At 44.6% G+C, this 18424-nt stretch overlaps 1 long non-coding RNA gene across 19 annotated transcripts in view; it reads left to right on the plus strand.

The window, feature by feature from the left end:
* The window catches only part of LOC110364326 (uncharacterized), a 189539-nt gene that overhangs the window by 93610 nt on the left and 77505 nt on the right, over positions 1 to 18424 (plus strand). For 18 of the 19 annotated variants that reach the window (XR_010466964.1, XR_010466969.1, XR_010466959.1 and 15 more), the window contains exons 3-5: positions 3925 to 9459; positions 10213 to 10323; positions 16990 to 17097. This is a non-coding gene — a long non-coding RNA (uncharacterized LOC110364326). Of the gene's footprint in view, positions 1 to 3924; positions 9460 to 10212; positions 10324 to 16989; positions 17103 to 18424 lie in introns of all 19 variants that reach the window. The other variant, XR_010466963.1, reaches the window with a different exon arrangement.

Below are 18424 nucleotides of genomic sequence, written 5' to 3' on the forward strand. Positions count from 1 at the left end.
CCAGAAAGGTGAGGTATCTGAAGACATTCTGCATGTCCCTAATAATAAACAAGGAGTTGAAAATTGTTGTGGCATCTACCACATAACATGAACAAAAGATGGCTTCCAATTTTAAAAGTGAAAAATCACAGCATCCTGTGAAGTGTAACTGTTTTTAGTTGAGCAAAAAGATTAAATTCCTGATTTACAGAGTTCATCCAGAGGAAATATATAACAACTCTTACTTGAGCTGTTTCAAATTGTGTCAGATCTAAACAAATTCTTCTTCTGGCCATTGGCATTTTGTTTATTAAAAGAGCTCAATGGACAATACGTCCATGGATGGTGCATTGATCTGATCCAATACCCAGCATCAGGCAATGTTCTGTGCTTGTAAAGCCCACTCCAACGAGGGCTGCAGCACCGCAGTGCAGAGTTTTTGGAGCCGAAACCCAGAGCTCACTGCTGAGCTCCACGCTCAGGGCCCGGGGAGGTGCTCTGCACCCTGCCCGGGAGAGCCTGGAGATGGTGGGAAACAGCAAGCACAGGGGGACATCTGGAGCCCTGCCTGTCTGGGGAGCAGCACCAAGGGGTGCTGGCCAGGCCACCTCCCTCCAGTGGGACCCAAAACACAACTGTGATCCGAGGGGCTCTTGCAGCTGAGTCCCCGGGTGCTGGGGTGACACGTGGTGTCCAGGGGCTGTCAGTCCTGGCTGAGGAGGGGACAGAGAGGTCTTGGCAGCTCAGATCCTGGGGTAAGAAAGATCATGCAAGAAGAGCAAGGGATGGCTGAGGCTTCTCCCAGGGTGTGAGAGTTGGAGGTTTTATCCCCTCAGGTTGGGGACTGAAATCTTTGACTTCCCAGTGGCCAATGACAAAGCCAGTCTTCTCAGCAGAGCTCTTCTGGGATTTGCTGTTGTGCTGTGCAGGAGCCAGCTGTGTAACAGGCAGGAGTGAGGCACTTAGCCAGGCAGCTCTGGGCATGCAGTCAGCCGAGGGAAGGCTTGGTTTGAAAAGGAAGCAGCCAGTGAGTGAGGTGTCTCCAGGCATGCACACTCAGCTGTGCTTTTGGGATGGAGGGCTCGAATTCAGTATCTGCCCTGCCCTCATAAGCCAGAGTTAGAAATCTAAAACATTTTTTGAAAGTTTTCTTAGACTTTGACAATGGTAACTTTTCCCATGTGAGACAGCCTATTAAATGGAAGAGGAATTTTTCCTCTCTTACTTATCTCCATTACTCCTTCTCCACTCTCCTGAACAACACAGTAGGTCAGTAAATGGAGTTCTTAGATCAGCTAGTCCATAGGATTATGAATCACCAAAGGCAGTATAAGATAACTAGCATTTAGATCTTTACAGGACTAGAAGGAAGGACTGTACAAGTGATGTGGTCTATTTGGTTAAGCAGAGTAACCCACAGGGAATGTACAGACATTTTTTAAAATCCAGATAGGGATTGCTAAGGCTGCACGGTTCACTCTCCTGAAGCTGTGCATAAGCAGACCCAAAACCTTCTGTAGGCTCTTAGAGACGTGAACTCTGTTACTGACATTACTACAACTTGGACCAATTAATGTCGTTACTTTCACATCCTGCTTCAGCTTGCAGAAGACCTTCAGAAAGGCTAGACTTAAAGGAATATATCAGAGTTCCCAAACAGACAATTAGGAATTTGCACACGTACAGCTTGGTTACAAAGTTTCTTGAAAATGAGTAGTAGTGTTTCTTCTTCATGAGAGAGCTTAAACTATAAAATCTATAAAATATGACCATCAGGATTTCACTGTGCATTTTTTACTAAAATAAAATTAAGAGATCAAGACTGTCTGTGATTTGCCTAGATAAGAAATAATCAGCAAAGAAGTATAATTGAAAATGGATACATACCTGCCAGAGGAGGAAAACAATTGAAACCAGCTGGGGATTTTTTAATACGTGAGTTCTTGCTCTAAAATATCTAAGTATTACTGGGGAAGAAAGGAGATGTAGAAATTTCCTTCTCAGTCCCTTCACAAGTAAGGAAAGTGTCTCTTATCTCCCACAGGAAGGACCTGAGCAATCACTAGTACATAAGGGAGTATTTCCAGGGATTGTAGTTAGTTGTGAGCAGAGACTCATGGATCACATCATATAGGACCTTCACATTCTGTGCATCTAAATTGTCTGGCAACTAGGCACTACAAAAAAATACATCCATTTGATTTGTGGTTTTAACTTATGGCGAGCACTACAAGTTGAACTTAGACTGAGTGAGATGGCTGTAACTCGTGCATAAGACTAAGGAACTAACCAGACATCGAGTGGTGTAAGGGCATCTGACATCTGCTTGAATTATTTGATATGAAGACATATCAGCAAATTTTTTAAAATTTTCATCCGTGTCCTAACTGAAATTTTGAGGAAATCACTGAGGTATTGTGTATTGTCAGGGACACACACCCCAAAAAATGGGTATTTCCTGTCTGTTTTCGTTGCTCTGGGATTACAGGTGGTGAGCTCCACCCTCACAAGCAAACAAGACCTATAATAATCTGGTTAGGAGACAAAAGAACCTTGCTCATGTGGAAGCACTGGAAGATTTCCACAGGAGCTGGACTCGTTTAGATGCGTCCATCCAGTAAATGCACTAGCCTTGCCAGCAGATATAGACAGCTGTAAAAATGAAAAGTGTAAGACCCTTCATAGGTCCTACATAGGCGGAAGTCTCTGGAACCAATTGCATAGAGGTGCACAGTGCCGCTCAAAAAGGAACAAGCTGTTGTTAAATGGCAGATTAACTTTCAACTGAGCTCCTTTTACCATTTGTTCTCTCAAACATTGTTTTATAACTGAAAGTTTAAAATGTCATGTCAAGAAATTGGTACTGATTCATTTTTGGGGATATTTCTAAAAGTTAGCAAAATTCATCGTATGGTTGCAGACTTATGGGTTTGTCTTTTTCCTTAATATTCTAATTATGAAGGTTCTTCAAAAACGTACTGGCCTTTGAGCTGTCCTTACAGACTACACCTACTGAACTTGTCTATTTTTCTGTTAGTTTGGTTGTAAAATTAAGGTGATTGAAAATTTATCAGGCCCATCAAGGATAGGGTTGAACAGTAAACTGCTCAGCGCTTAGCATTAAAAAATTCAGTGCAAATAAAATGAATGAAAGTATAAATTCAGTAAGTCCTGCTGGAGAGAACAGTAATTAAAACCCTTCCCTCAGTGTGAAGAAAAATAAGACATATTTAACACTTAACATTTCATTTGAAAACTGTAATAGCATGCAATTTTATTTTTCCAATTCTGATCAACCAAAAATTGCCTGCTTTTCCACAGATGCTATTAAAATAAATATATTTTAAGCAAGAAAAAAAATATTTATAGTAATGACAGCTGTGACAGAGTATGTGGTGTTAATCACAAGATAGACTTGAATTCCCAGCACAGGTTTAGAAAGGAAAGACCTTTGCCACTTGGATTAGATTTGAAGATGTTGCAAAAGAAAAAGAGATCAGAAGACAATACATGTAAAAGAGACTAAGAGGAAGGGAGTTTATTGTTTCTTTGCCAGTGAGAATGTCTGTGTGTGATTATCATTTGTAACCATATAGTCTAATGTTTCTTTCTAGAGACTAATAATGATATTAATGAAAGGTCATAGGAAGCTTATCCTTGAAAGCCCATGTTGCATAGGAGAGGAAACTCCTGCAAAGAAAATCATGGCGTTTAATCTTCTAGACACTCCTATGAGTGCCTGTGAAATCTTCTGGGCTACATAGCATTTCTTTGCTATCTTTCTGAAATATTTACGGTATTTAACAACGGGCAGCTATTGGAATGCTAGTTCTCGGTAAAGGACCTGCTGAAAAAAGACACAACCTTAAAGCAAAAAAAAAAAAGAAAATTAAATTGATCCTGTCCACCCCTAACTTTCTCCTCATCCTGTTACTGTCTCTGCAGGGCTGGAATCCACTGCGGCTGAAAGCAAAGCACAGCACAGTCAAAAAGAGAAGAGGCAGAGGGAGGGCAGTGTCTGGATAAAGAATGTGCTGGACAAGGTGCTGCAGTGCTGACATTTCCCGCGGAGAAGAAGAGACTCAGGCATGCTGAAAACAGAACCATCTTGAGAAAGTGATCAGGCAGCTGCCTCACCCTCTGCCAGCCCTAAAGATATGACTTCTCCTCCATCACCCTTTGTGGTAGCAGACAGAGAGAAAGAGAATACTTCGCAACACATCACAGTCAAAGTGAAAATATGTACGTAGACACAAATTTCCAGTCTATGACCAGGCAGAATCTCACATTGAGTTTTACTTTTAGATTTACATTGTGATCTGGAGACTTGAGTATATAACATTCCAGTGTAGAAGGAGATTTCACAGCCTTTTGTCCATAGGTTTCAATGTGTTCATTAGCGGAAGAAACCTTATGGTCAGTGTTCAGGTGTCAGAAGCTCCTGCCAAAAATAAAACTAGGAAAAAAATTATCACAGGCCCCAGATCTGTATATAGCACTCACCCATTCTGTTCTACAACTTGAAAGATGTGACTGAAGCGGGACACTGCTGATTTCTTACATTCAGCTAGGAATGTCTATACATCTTCTCTAGGCTAAATCTTACTATAAACAGGTCACCCAATGGCAAACATCGAATTCCAGTACAATAGAGAGTAAATTGTGAGGTCCCATTTTTCCTTTTATCACAGTGCATCAGTGTAGTTTTGTGTAATTTGTCATTTTTACATGGTCATTAAATACCTTTGGCAGTCTCATTAGCTTCCACTTTTAACTAAGTTTCCCAGCCAGTCCAAACAATTTCACATGTCTTGGGGAGATTTGTTAAATCACTAGGTCATCCGCCTCACAGGCAGTAGGTTAGGAAGTACTAATTTATAGATTCACTCCAGTCATAAAGGAACCTCCAAAAGTTGGGTAACATTGTACCTTGTACTGAAAAATTGTGACTTCTGAGTTCTGTCATGTAACTTTTCCTGGAGATTGGCTGCTGTGGCATTTATTTCTTAATGACTGTATCTTTGGAGAGCATTAATTCAAGCCAGTAAGCATTAATAGATTCCAATATAACATTGGTTGTACTTGTATGATGGACATGTCCTCTGATGTATGCCTTGCAAGATTTTATTGTTTATACAGTGGCATGGTAAGGGGAGGGCGCAGGTAGAAAGAGATTCAGGGGGATAACAAGATGCACTGCAGAGTGAAATTGGGTGTAGATAAGTACATTACTACTGCCACTAGATGAAGATTAAAAACATGACTCCAAGTAACATACTTATCTCCCTCTCAGCATGGAGCTCACAGGATAAAGCAAACAACCCCTCCCAGTGAGCCCTGGGAGACAGGAGAGGGCTCAGTGCTGCTCAGCTTCTGCTCCGTTAGGAAACCTCCTCCTGGGGGTCAATGGCCTGGAGAGCAGAGTCACGTCCCACACAGACAGCAGGATCTCCTGTGCCTGGGGACAGGTCACTTCGGCTGCTCCTCTTCAGGTGATCGAGGTCCCTGATGCCACAACCAGGAACTGGGAGGTGCTCAGGGCCTGGGAGAGACCAGGAATGTCTGCATGTATGTGCTGCCTTATGACAGGTCATGGGCCTGCGTGAACTAAGCCTGGCTGCAGCTAGGAGAGCAGAGGTGAAGTGCACGTGTGCCTGTCCCACCCATTGCATGAACAGGGAAAGGGTTGGCATGCAGTGCAAGGAACATCCCACCAAGGACAGGTCACGGTTGGGTGCGTGAGGGCAAGAAGAATCAGTGGGGAAACTGAGATGGGGTAATGCAGGATAGGGTATGTAAAAGAGGAAGAAAAAATGAGTTATGAGCCTCTGTGGAGTGACAGATCATGGAGAGAAAAGATGCAGTAATGTGGGTGTGTTGTATATGTGAAGATGATGCAGCAAAAGTTTTGCTGGAATGGAAAGGACTTGAGCTGATGTCAGCTGTCACACCTACAGGAATCCCAGAGGCAAACTCATTAGAGCATGATTCAATTCAGAATGGAGTGGAATGTTCTTTAGTCACTGATTAACACTCTCTAACATTTTTTTTTCAGTCTCAAAGAGCAAAAATTACAACATGAGCTGTTTCCTTTGGAGATGAAGATTGAGAATTGTGATGAAATAGTGTCCCATTTCATGCTGATTTGTAAGACTGCTGCAGTCCCACATTTCTTACACACACACCATTTTGGAGTGAAGTGCATTCTGTGTTTATGACACGTGGGAGTGCAGTGCAGTCTGTGCAGTCCCACCTGGTGAGAAGTTGTCCTGGCACCTAACTTAATTGCAACAAAGTCAAAAGGCAGGTCTGGGAAATGAGAAATTCTTGCTGAAACTCTCTCTGTCTTTCTGTGAAATGTCATTTCAGTGTTTCTTTGTGACTCCCTCACTGAGAGGCTGGGCCTCAAGAGGTTTCTGCAGAGCAAACGCAGCCAAAAGTGCTTTCCTACCAGGCAATAACTACATTCATTGTCCTATAGGTATATAGACAGAATCATATTCAGAGAGTGTTTGTGGAAGGCTATCGTCCACTTTGAGTGGTTGGAAATGTCAAGCACAAGTCAGTAAGAAACATCTCATCACACGATTTTCAACAAAAGCAGCTACTACTATTAAAATATCATGACAGAAAATCCTGTTGAAGATACAAGTGGCTGCCTTCTGCACTGGGCTACTCAGGCACAACTCTAGGGCTGCAGGTTAACTTCAAATTTGATCTTGGGACATCTGTATCAAAGAAGGCCTCCCCTGCAGATGTTCATTGCATGTGACAGCTGTCGCTAGGGACAACAGATCTGGCTGGCTGGGTAGTAAGGCATCAGTTCCAGCAAAAGGATGAGCAAAGCTGAGGTAGAGCAAAACGAAAGAAAAAAGGCATTTCACCTGCCTAGCAATCTGCTCCCAAGAAGTAACCTCCTCTCTTCCCACTTCAAATATTTGACTTAAGTCTGGTTCCTACTGACACATGACAGAAATCCTGCATCCCTTCATTTTCCACAGTGAACTTGAATGGCAGATCTAGGGAAAAAACACCAGAACAGCTCTGACCTCTGAAGAGCATGGGGACTGTTGATTGGCAGCTCACAATTAATTCCCTCCCCACTTCTCCTCTGGAGACCCATGTTAGAGGAGCTGTGTCCAGACTGTCTGTGTGTCACTGGACACCTGTACCTCGTGTTCATACCATTTGGACGTGCCCATTGCAGGAAACAGCTAGGTTTCCATAGCAGAAGTACACAGTAAATATAAGGTCTGTGTCTAATACTTAAATTCCTTTGCTAACAGTCCCTGAAACATATTAATGTTCTAATATATGCTTATGGAAAACAACATTGAAAGGTTTGTCACTAAAAAAATTGTAACAGCTAATCTTTAGTCACGCCTTTCAAGTTAGGATGTTGCTTCTTTCCAGAGACTAACTGCAGTTCTTCACTAGACATGGCAGCATGAACCTATGTCACTTTGTATCTTGTCCTTTCTACTAAAACAGTACAAACATATGACTTTTAAAATTTGCTGAGGGCTCAGAGTGACTCTGACAGAATCTCCGCTAACCTCAGAGTAGATAGTACCGAAAGCATATAAATACAATTCTCTCTGCCCTGTGTATCTTTCTGGGACAAGCCCTTTTCTCCAGTATAGGTTTCAGATGTGGGATTTTTAGTTGTCTGGGTTCAGCAAACTCTGCAAACCTTTCCAGTCTATTGGACATCCTTCTAGCTGATACTTTTGAGACCTGACTGTGTGCCTGCTTCCTGCTATTCTGAGCAGCCTGCTGCAGGCTCCTACATTAAGATCTCTTCATGCACCCCTGTTCTCCCCTTCGCTCTGCAAGTTACCTCTCATCTTCCTGTCCTGTTTAACTGCTATCAGCTAAGGTCCAGTCTTCCCTTCAGAAGACTTCGCCTGACCCACATTGAAGCAGCCAGGACAAGGCTTTCCCATCTCCTTCCCAGTCACAACCTTTTAACAAATACCACTCCATTGATTGCAGTGGAGGGCAGCAATATATCAGCTTTTCGAGGGACATCCTGATATTTCATCAGTTCCAATTTTTTGACAATACATTACAGACACATACAGCCTGTAGCCTCCAGAAATTAAACACAAAAATGGGCATTACAATTAGACTTTGTAAGTAAAACCTTTAGGCTGTTCAGTCTCTATGAGGTCTTTCAAAGACATTTAACTGAAATATCATCTGTTGTGCTTTCATCATATTTTATGATTATTTTTAGACCCGAGTGGCCAGCACGCATTGCAGTTCTGTTGGTCAGGAACTTACCACTTGAGAAGGTTATTTGATTTCCACTGAAGGAAACAAGAGGCCTAGGATTCAGTGTAAGACATTTACCACAGAACATTTTGAATAAATATCGAGACAAAAGTGTACTGTACTGTCCTGTTCTACACAGAAGGATGATCAGCTTCCATAATGACCAGAGATCCTGGAGTTGCATTTTACACATCCCTGTTGCTTTACTCTGGATCACGCTTCCTCTAAATATGGATAGTCCAGGAGTTTTCCACAGATCAACTAATGTTTCGTTCTTTTCTGTGGAGTGGGTAAAACATAGGGTTTGGTCACTGGTTCTTGACAAAATACTGGTCATCTGTTCAGATAATCAAGTGATTTCCAGGTGATGTGTGAATAGAGTGAGATTAGTTGTATAAGATGTTTTCCTGAGAAACCCATATTTCATAGCACAAAATACCCTTTCTCCAAAGTTGCTATGCAATTCCTTTGCATCCCAAGCACTTTCAGATCTAAAGCCTGTCTATGCAAGTAAAGCTAAAACTCTTAAGAGTTAAACATTTTAAATAATTCTCTCCATTCTGATTATAGAAGTAGCTTAGTTTCAGTAGATTCAACCCAGAGAAACAACACACCACCACCTAATCCAAATGCTACAGCTGGAATACATACACATTTCTTCTTGTCATGAAAAGAGGTTATTTAACACATGGATTTAGGAAGTGGACAGAATTACTAGAACAATTTTTTGAGGGAACGAGAGTGCTAGGATGTGACAAGTCTTTAACTAAAGGAATCAAATTATCAACACACAACAAAACAGGTTGTCCTATAATGCTGAATGGCTCACAAAACACAAAAATAAGCACCCAAGATTCTGGTTAAAAATGAAAGATGTTCAGTATTTTTTACTGTTTAGTCTTAGTTTTTACACTAATCTTGAAAAAAATTCTTGCTGGGATTTGCAGCTTGCAAAGGCTGTTCTCAGCTATGCTGTTAATATTTATAAAACATGCCAAGAGGTAACTTGGTGCCTGTGGATCCTTAATGAAAAGGCTGACACGGAATGTGTAGCCTTCTACTGAAGATCCCTGGGTAAAATAAGACCTCTCAGGAATGCTGGCATGAGACAAGCAGAAATGCCGGAACACTGATTCTCTGGTGCAAAGCTCCTCATTCTGACACTTCTGCTAAGATGTGGCTGGATGCTGGATCATGGAGATGGTAAGGACAATTTTCACATAAAATGTTATTTTAGTTCTACTGAAAGGTGGGCATTGTGTTGAACTAAATGGGACATGATGAGTGCTTTCTCTGTTCCTGGCATAGTGTATCTAGTCTGGGGGATTGTTTGTTGTTTATCTGGGTAAGACTTGTCATTCAGGGATTTGAGACATCATTCTAGATGAGCAGTGCTAAAAATCATGGAGTAGGAAAGGAGTTAGGGATTATTTCTGGGGAAAACCCAGTCATAGGCCTAACAAATAAAAGACTAACTAACCTGGTAATACGTAAGCTATGTTAGGACAGTTACTGGTTTGGCTATTGCAAAGACAAAACACAAGTGAGATAAACTTTGTGTCTGTTGCTGTTCAGAACCTGTTTGTATCTCAGGCTAGCTATGAGTGGACTGAGATGGCCTTGCTGTCTTCTGATCCTGCTCCTTTGTTTGGAGACTAATTTCTGCCATGTTTGATGCAGTTGTTATTTGACCTCACAGCAGGGGGAAAAAAAGTGACTTTTGCTTGGGAAGTTTCAACAGTAGATTTTAAACCCAGGAATGTCTTTACTTTGCTCTGATGACACCTAAGTAGCTTCCCACCGAGTAGAAGTCTTGCAAAGAGAAGTGAAGAGGGATGGCAAAAACAGCTAGACATTAGAGACTCTGAACACATAGCACCTTAAGATTTAAAGAGTAACAGCTCTTGAGTGTGCATGAGATTTCTATGGTTACTGAAATTCCTCCTATCTCCACAGCAAATGTCAGAGAAAGATATGTGAGTAGTAGCCCACGGCCAAGGAGGTGACATTCAGGATGCCCTTTCCATCACATGCCGAAGCAGCTGGACAGCTTCAGTTACAGAACAGGTGAGTGGGGCGGGCAGGCTCTCTAGACGATGGAAGGGAAAGGAAAAGATAAAAAGAGTTGGAGAATAACATGAAAGGAGAAGAAATAAGGACAGCAATATAAACTGAAATCACCAGACTCTTGATTAATTGGCTTGTCTCTCTGTTGACAGTACATCTCTGAGGGAAGCATGGAGAGGTTTTACTATGGAGATAGATTTGTTTAGATTTTTGCAAGTAGCTTTTTGTTGCTATAAGTGGTTGTTACAATTATACTCAAAATTTTTACCTATTATCTTCATGCAACAAGAAAGACTTCTGAAAATTAGAACTATTTACATAATGCAAGGCATTCTCAAGCGCAGAAAGAGTCTGAAGTATTCACACCATGTGAGATGTTTTCTATTGGTAATCCTCATATTCATTAGTTACATTGAAAAAGAGGATTCTCAAAACTTGCTTTCAGGTTGGAGAATAATAGGATAACACTTCTCACTGGAGGACAGGATATATTAGCATTCATGCAAAATTAGCCTATTTTAATATTCGCCTAACCAGCTAAAAGTGCAATGGCCTTTTGTCACTGCCATGCCAGGTAGTACAGACCAGTCCCTTCAGCTCCCTGACAAATCCCTCCAGTTGGCCATGTATTCCTGAAGCACGGCGCCCCGTAGGCTCTCAGAGCAGAGCCATCCCATGACCTCACACTGCTGTCTGACTCACACATTAGCTAAGCTTGGACTTCACCTCTTTGGATTTCAAGTCCAAAGCCTTCATGTGTGCTGAACTGTATGTCTCCCAGCAGTACCATGTTGATATTGGGGCTGTGCTGCTGCCATGGTGGGGCTGGGGGGGTGCATGTTCTGTGGGAGGTGTAAGAGCACTGTCATGACACCTGAGCAGCAAAACTCAGGTGCTAAGTGATTTCCTGCTTGCCTGGGGTGTGATGGGGAGCTCACAGAGTGAACTGTCACCAAAGAGTGTTGGACAGGAAATGTTTTCAACCATTTGTGCTACTATTGCTGGAACACTGCTTTTGCACTCCGGAGATCCCCTGCCCATCCCCATATGGGACAGAAGCTCTGCTCTACTTGAGCCCATTAACTGCATCTATTTTAAACTTTTTTCTGAGAGGTCTTTCTTCGTGTCCGTTATGAACCAGCATCTTTTTCAGGACCTTTGCACTAGTACTGATCAGATGACAGTTTAAAAATAGAGCATCAGTGTTAAGCAACCCCTGACCTCCTCACATAGCAGATAATCACAAGCCAAGAAAAAGAAAACTATACTTTCTTACTGGTGTTCTACCTGTGTCCTAATAAGGTAATAGATCATATTCTCAATAAATCTGCACTGTCATTCAAGCACAGGACAATATCAAAAGATGGCTTTAGGAGGAGCACAACTTGACAGAGATGTTTAATTCAGATTGAAAATTACAGCAAGTTGCAAGAATCCTAAAAAAACAACCTGTGCAATATAACATTCTATAGACTGATGTGATCTCAAAATCCTAAAGAATACAATAATTTTCAAGTAAGGCAGAACACATATTTAAAGCATTTCTAAATTATGGTAAATGTTTTTATGGTTCTATTTCATTCAAAATATATTTTCTAAACTAAATGTACTGTTTTTCTTTTTCATACTATTATCAATCAAACACAGTGAAATATTACTTTTTTCCTATTAGAGCAACAATAACATCCAAACACAAATGTAGACCAAAATTGCCTAGCAATCTTCAAAATTACCAAGATGTCCTTTTTTTTAATGTTTATTTATGATACATTATAATCCTCACTTCCTTCCCTTCTCAGTTCAACAGACATAAACCATGTATTTGTCCATCTTATCTAGTCTTTTCCAAAGTAGTTTTCTTCTCTTCATTAAACCTCCTTCTGAAAATTTGAGACAATTTCTCCAGTTTCATAGAGCTGCTTTTAATCCTGATCCCATTTCACCTGCCATAGTGGTTGAATGCTCCTCTCCCACAAGCTCTCAGGCCCTTCACAAAGTCTGCAATGTGACAGCCATACAAGGTAATCACAGCAGGTAGTCATGATAATCATAGAATCATTTTGGTTGGAAGAGACCCTCAAGTTCATTGAGTCCAACCATAACCTTACTCTGGCATTAAACCATGTCCTTAAGAGCCTCATCTCCATATCTTTTAAATGCCCCCCAGGGATGGTGACTCCACCACATCCCCGTGCAGCCTGTTCCAATGCCTGACAACCCCTTCCGGGAAGAAATGTTACCTAATATCCAATCTAAACCTCCCCTGGCACAACCTGAGGTCATTTTCTCTCATCCTATCGCTTGCTACTTGGAAGAAGTGGTGTGGTTCAAATAGCAGCTCATGTGGCAGATACATGGTGAGGTTCCCCAGTGTGGAACTGAATGCCTTTGCTTTAAAAGCCAACAGAAATCCCAGGATGAGATGCCCAACTGCTCTTTACTGGTCATTATGGATTTTATCCCAGAGGCTCTTGGCCCTGGAGACCCAGGTCTCTGGCAGGTTCATGCCAGGACAGCCTGTTACTGTCTCAGTAGCTGTATCATGAAGGAAATGTCACATTCTGGCCACAGGTTCCTTGGAGGGAGATCAGCAGAGCCAAGGGCATGAAGCACAGCTCGCCTAAATAAGGCAAGAGTCTGTTCTTGGCCTTCCAATACCCTCTTCTGCTGCAGTCGTGGCTAGCTCATTGCTACATGCCAGGGCAGAAGAAGAGTAGGGCACTGCAGATGGAGGGCACTTCTGTGCTTGCAGCCTCAGACAGACACTCCCAGACTGGACCGTCCCCTTTGGGACAAGGACCTTATCTTTGAGGGAGGTTGTCACCCAGCTCCTGTCTCACCTGGGGTCTGCACATGCTGCCACTGTGTAATCAGCATTAATTGGATGGGGAGTCTTTGAGCATGTCTTCATTCATGCTTCATGTCAAACAAAAAAATGTTATAGAAGCAAATCTTCTTATTGTCCCACACTTTGGTTTGCAGGACAGGTGTGCACCTCAGACAAGTATTCACCTCTAGCGACTCTCACCTGCTCTGCTCACTAAAGGAGAGACAGCCTGTGCCATAAGTGTGTGCTAGTTACTGACCCTGATTCTCACAGCGGCCCTGTCTCCCAGGGAGCCGGTCCTGCTGATATGTCCCTGAGGGAAAACGGACTCTGATGTGTGATTGCTCTCACCCCAGACCCAGGCTTCCTCTGCAAGAGGAAACCTCAAGACAAAAGAGTCAGATGTGGGAGATGAGGGGCAGGATTTCTTCTTCCCACTGGAGTCCTGCTCTGTTTTTGTGTGTGAACAGTGAAGGTGGGCTTTGCTTGGGTTCATAATGCCATTTTGGGAATGCCTTATCTATACTTGAGGCCGCAAAGGGCTTTCTTTGTTGTCCTTGCTGGCCTAAGAGTCTATGAGGTCCTCATCTGTGGAGGCTGGATCTCATGGTCATCCTACAACGGCTGAAGGTGATCCAGAGCCCTGGGCTTCTCCTGGTACCTGCCCAATGAAGGCCCAGCCCAGCCTGTCAGAAGAGGTGCTACGGTTGCTCTCCTTAGGCTTCTCTACCAGGTGTGTGGTAGAGTTGGCAGGGCCATTGGTGCTGCCTATTGTTCTTTTGATAGTCACACACTTCCAAGCCCCTCCATGATGCCCTTTCTGGGCAGAGGGTCCAGTGTAAAAGAGGCTCTGCACATTGACGTGTGGCTGCTTCTTTCAGCTCAAAGTCTTTTCTTTCAGCATTGATGACCCTACCCACCTCCAGGCCTGCCTTGATCCATTCCACCTGTCTTAGTTCTGTCCCAGAGGTGAACACATGAGACTGGCTGACCTGCCTGCTTGGATTTTAACCTTTCTGGCGTGATTCAAGCATCTTATTGGGCCAGGAAGTTTCCGCAGCTTTAAAAACACCCATTAAAAGCTTTCATCTGAGAGATAATTTCCTCACAAAACAGGACTACTCTTTCCAGCAATTACTCTTAAAATTATGCGAGGTTTAGCCAAGACTGATGTACACTTAACCAGTTACTAGTTACTGGCCAGCCAGCTTTCCTAAAAGTATTCATTCAAAACAAAAGCATTTCAGGGGAAAAACCGTTAGACAAAGAAAGCTACACCTGTCTCGCTCTGAAGGTAGACACCCCTCATCTCCTAGAGGCCTAGCAGGCTAGTGGTATGGTTGCCCGTTACAACAGGACAAGCGTAATAGTCTTAAAATAAAAGAGGGGAGATTCAGGCTAGATGAGAGAAAGAGATTTTTTACAATGAGGGTGGTAAAATACTGTCCCAAGTTGCTCAGGTGGTGGATGCCCAATCCTGGAGACATCCAGGCCAGGCTGGAGGTGGCTCTGATAAATCTGGATGCAAATGCCCCTGCTCATGGCAGGGGGTTGGAATAGATGACCCTTGAAGGTCCCTTCCAACCCAAACTAGTTTATGACTCTATAGTTCTTAAGTCGGGCCCAGTCGCCAGCCACTCAGAAGATTCACCAGGGCGGCTCCATGCTGCCACCCCCTGGCAATGGCTGCCTTGAGCAGCGGGCCTGGTCAGCTGCTGCCTGCTGAGCTCCCGTGACTGACAGGAGCCTGCTGGAGCCCCAGCCGAGAAGAAAGCTGATGGGGCCTGTGCCCTTAGAGCAAGAGCCAAAATAGTGAGGCGACAGGCACAGCCACTGTCCCAACTGATGTCTCTGCGCCTTGGTTTCCTCTGCCTGGTTGCCTGTGGTGACAGCACCAGGCAGTGACACTGACTCTCCAAAGGGCCAGTGCAGGGAGGCTGCAGGCAGAGCTGGGTCTCCATAACCACCAAGTGATAGCCACCGGCCTGGCCAGGGGTTCTCCTGCAGCCCTGGGACTCCTTGGTCCTCGATGGATCTCTGGTGGACAGCCCGGCTACCTTCCCTCAGTGAGTGCAGTGAGAGCACAGCCGGAGAAAAGGGACATGGCCTTCTGCAATGCTGCTGAACATCAGAGCAAGCCCAGCCCCGTCTTCATCCTCACCCAGACAGGGATTCAAGGAGACGTAATTGCAAATTTGTGCTCCTTCAGACCTACAGCCCAGCCTACCTTTTTCAGCTGTTAGTGTCCAAGAGAAGTGTTGCCCCCATCCACCCCAAATGAGCTGACCCCTGGAAGTACCTGGGCAGCTGCTGTGTTCCCCAAGGAGCAGCACATCCCAGGGGGGCATGGTGAGCACCCAGACGCTGGGTTGGCACAGCACCATTGCATGGACTCCAAAGGGGCCACTCTTGATTTCTACTCTTACCAAGGAGAGAACACTCGGGGCTGCTTCTGATTTTTAACATTGCAGCTGAGAAAGGAGCTGCGCTGCAGCAAGTGTCTCTGGGATAAGAATAGCATCTGCCGTCTTAGGACATAACACAGTTGTCCAGCTCCTACATGGCAGCACGTTGCACTGAGATATAGAAGGCAACCTACCCCCCGAGGAATGTCTTGGAGTGCTATTAGGGGAAGCACGTCATCTGCACAAACAGGCTTGACCCCGCGCAGGAGTCTTGCAAGAGCAGGGCTATTTTGAGCTTTTGGCAGTGAGGATGAAGGGAGACAACTGATGGGCTGCTCCTCCTGACAGGCACAACCTCCAAAGCTCTCTGTGGCCTTGTCTTCTCCTCTGGGAGTGACTCTGGTGAAGGCTGATGGGCAATCTGGTGGGACCTCAGAGCCCAGAAGGCAGGGCCAGGAGGGAGCTGTGAATTTTCCAGGGACGTTAGTCCAAGTCTCAGTCCCATCAGCACAGCCCAGCCGTGTCCTGCCTGAGGGTGTGCACCTGTCCCTGAGCATAGGGTGCATGGCTGCTGCTTTATTTTCAATGCCATCCTAGAGAGCCAGAGAGATACCAGTGAGTGTGTGACTCTGCAAGTGAAACACACAGGAGGCTGGAGGAAGAAACAGTTGACTTTGCAACACAGAGTCTAAAGAAGGCTGGTGTAAGTCAGAACAGACACATTTATAGATACGGTGCAAGAGCTGCTGCTTCAGTGACCTGCCTGTCCTGCCCACCAATGCCATTTGTGACAGATCTTTTGTACAAGTCATCACAGGAACTTACCAGTGTGGCCAGGAGCCATCAGCCTGCTCACTCCTCTTCGTGCCTGCCTTCTTCTCTCTTCCCTGTGCCTGGCTTTGCTGGCTGCAGTTCCTTCATGCTGATGACACAACCTCAAGCTTCCATGGTGCAAGCAATGTGAGACAAAGGGCAGTGCAGCGTCTGAAAAGCAGGATATCAGAGTCTGAAGTTTATGCTTGTCCAAGCAATCACAGCTGACAGTGATACTCATGGAAGCTGTGTGCCATCCAGAGTCTGCCCAGTGCCACCTCAAGCTTTGGGGAAGCCTGCAGGTGTAGCCAGAGATTCTTGAGCCACTCAAGAGGAGCAGGCAGCTCCTCAGTGAATTTAGGGGGGCAAGGCTCACCACAAGGGACCCTGGCTGTGGTGGCAGATGAATGCATGCTGTCAGGCAAGGAGAAACTGCAGGCGATGAGGAGGGATGAACAAGGTTGGGAGTCTGCTAGGGAGCCACAGGAAAAGTTGTGCAGTGTCGGGAGAAGGGAGCACCAGGCTGGCATCTCTGCAACATGTTGGGTGGCTTTCTCAATGTCCTTGTGGTTGAAAACTGAGGTCTGCTTTTAAAGAACCATCTCCCGTTGCTTTCTTCAGAGTGCACTGACAGAGGTTCTGCTCGCCAGCACTCGCTAGCAGAACTGGAGCCAGGCTGGTCTTCCTTCTGAGAGCTGGTGTCCTCTTGAGGTTGCACCTGGGAGCCAGGTAAGGTGAGAACCATTTTGGATTTTGCTGTCACAGGCCATGCAGATGTTGGTTGCAATTTCCCAGCAGATTGAGCATCTGACAAAACCTCTGGCATTGACTTGTACAAGCTTAGAGCAAGCAGACAGTATCAGTCCTTACCACTTCCCATCACCCCAAGCAGCTCCACTGGCAAGCTCTCCCTTGAAAATGTTGTAAGCAAATCAATGTGGAAAGCATTCAGGGGCTACCTGCCTCAGGCTTGGGGACAATATTTTCTGCACAGCCAGTGTCCCTCCAGCACACAACACCAGCCCCACTCCCACCTTTGTGGCCCTACTAGTGTCAATGCTTCATGGAGAACCCACCACTGCTTTTGAACATTAGTGCTTGTACAGTCAACACAGGTGGACATGTGTGGACTGTCTCAAGCTTTCAACATCAACACGTACCCCAGCCTTTGCTCCTGAGTCTGCTTCTTGTTTCCTTCTAGCGCCAGCAGTACCTCACTCCTCAGGTGCTGCTCATGTGTTTCTCTTTCACTCCTCACTGGTCTGCATCAAGGGCTCCTGCAGCCTGGACTCAGGTGGGCTGTGAACACTTCAGACAGAAGCAGAGCTGCAATAGTGAGCGCAATTGTGTAAGCTGATATTGCTGAAAGGATATCCAAATTAACTTAATAGGTCTCAATTATCACTAACCTGTGTTTGCATCACTGTATACACGGTCCTGCAGTCTTTGAGGTTTCTGAGGAAATTGTCCAAAGCTGTGTTGTCTCCCTGAAAATAAAAGACAGAAGTTACTTAGAAGCTGAGATCTGTAGTTCCTGTGAAAATGATAGCTTAGGCAGACATCTGTGGGCTTGTCTTTAACATACCTTGGCACTGTCTGTGTGTCTTTCACCTCAACTAAAGTCAAGGTGTAATGCATTGAAATAATCCAGCTGAAATGGCTGATAGAGCCCCTGAGACTGCACCCACAGTTCCTCTGCTGTTCCCATCAGGGTCTGAACAAAGGAAAAAGTGTTTGACAATTTACTCTTCCCTTCTTCCTTCATGCACTTTCATTCTTCCCAAAAATATATTGTCGCTTTAACCTGTAGATAGGCTAAAAGGAAGGTATGGGTATGTGAGGAAGGAATGGAGGGGTACACCCATCAGTTGTCTTCTTTTTCTTGCCTGAGGCAATGCCATATGCAGCCTGTTCTGTGCAAGGTGACAAGGCTGACCTTTGAGGTGACGTGCTGAGGAGGTGAGTTGGTGTCACACAGTGTGCAAGAAATGGGCCCCAAGGGTCAGCCCTTCCAGTGTGTGGCCCCAGGCAGGACTCTGCATTTTGTCCACTGCAG

Source organism: Columba livia, chromosome 18, assembly GCF_036013475.1.
Source record: "Columba livia isolate bColLiv1 breed racing homer chromosome 18, bColLiv1.pat.W.v2, whole genome shotgun sequence".
Classification (NCBI taxonomy): domain Eukaryota; kingdom Metazoa; phylum Chordata; class Aves; order Columbiformes; family Columbidae; genus Columba; species Columba livia.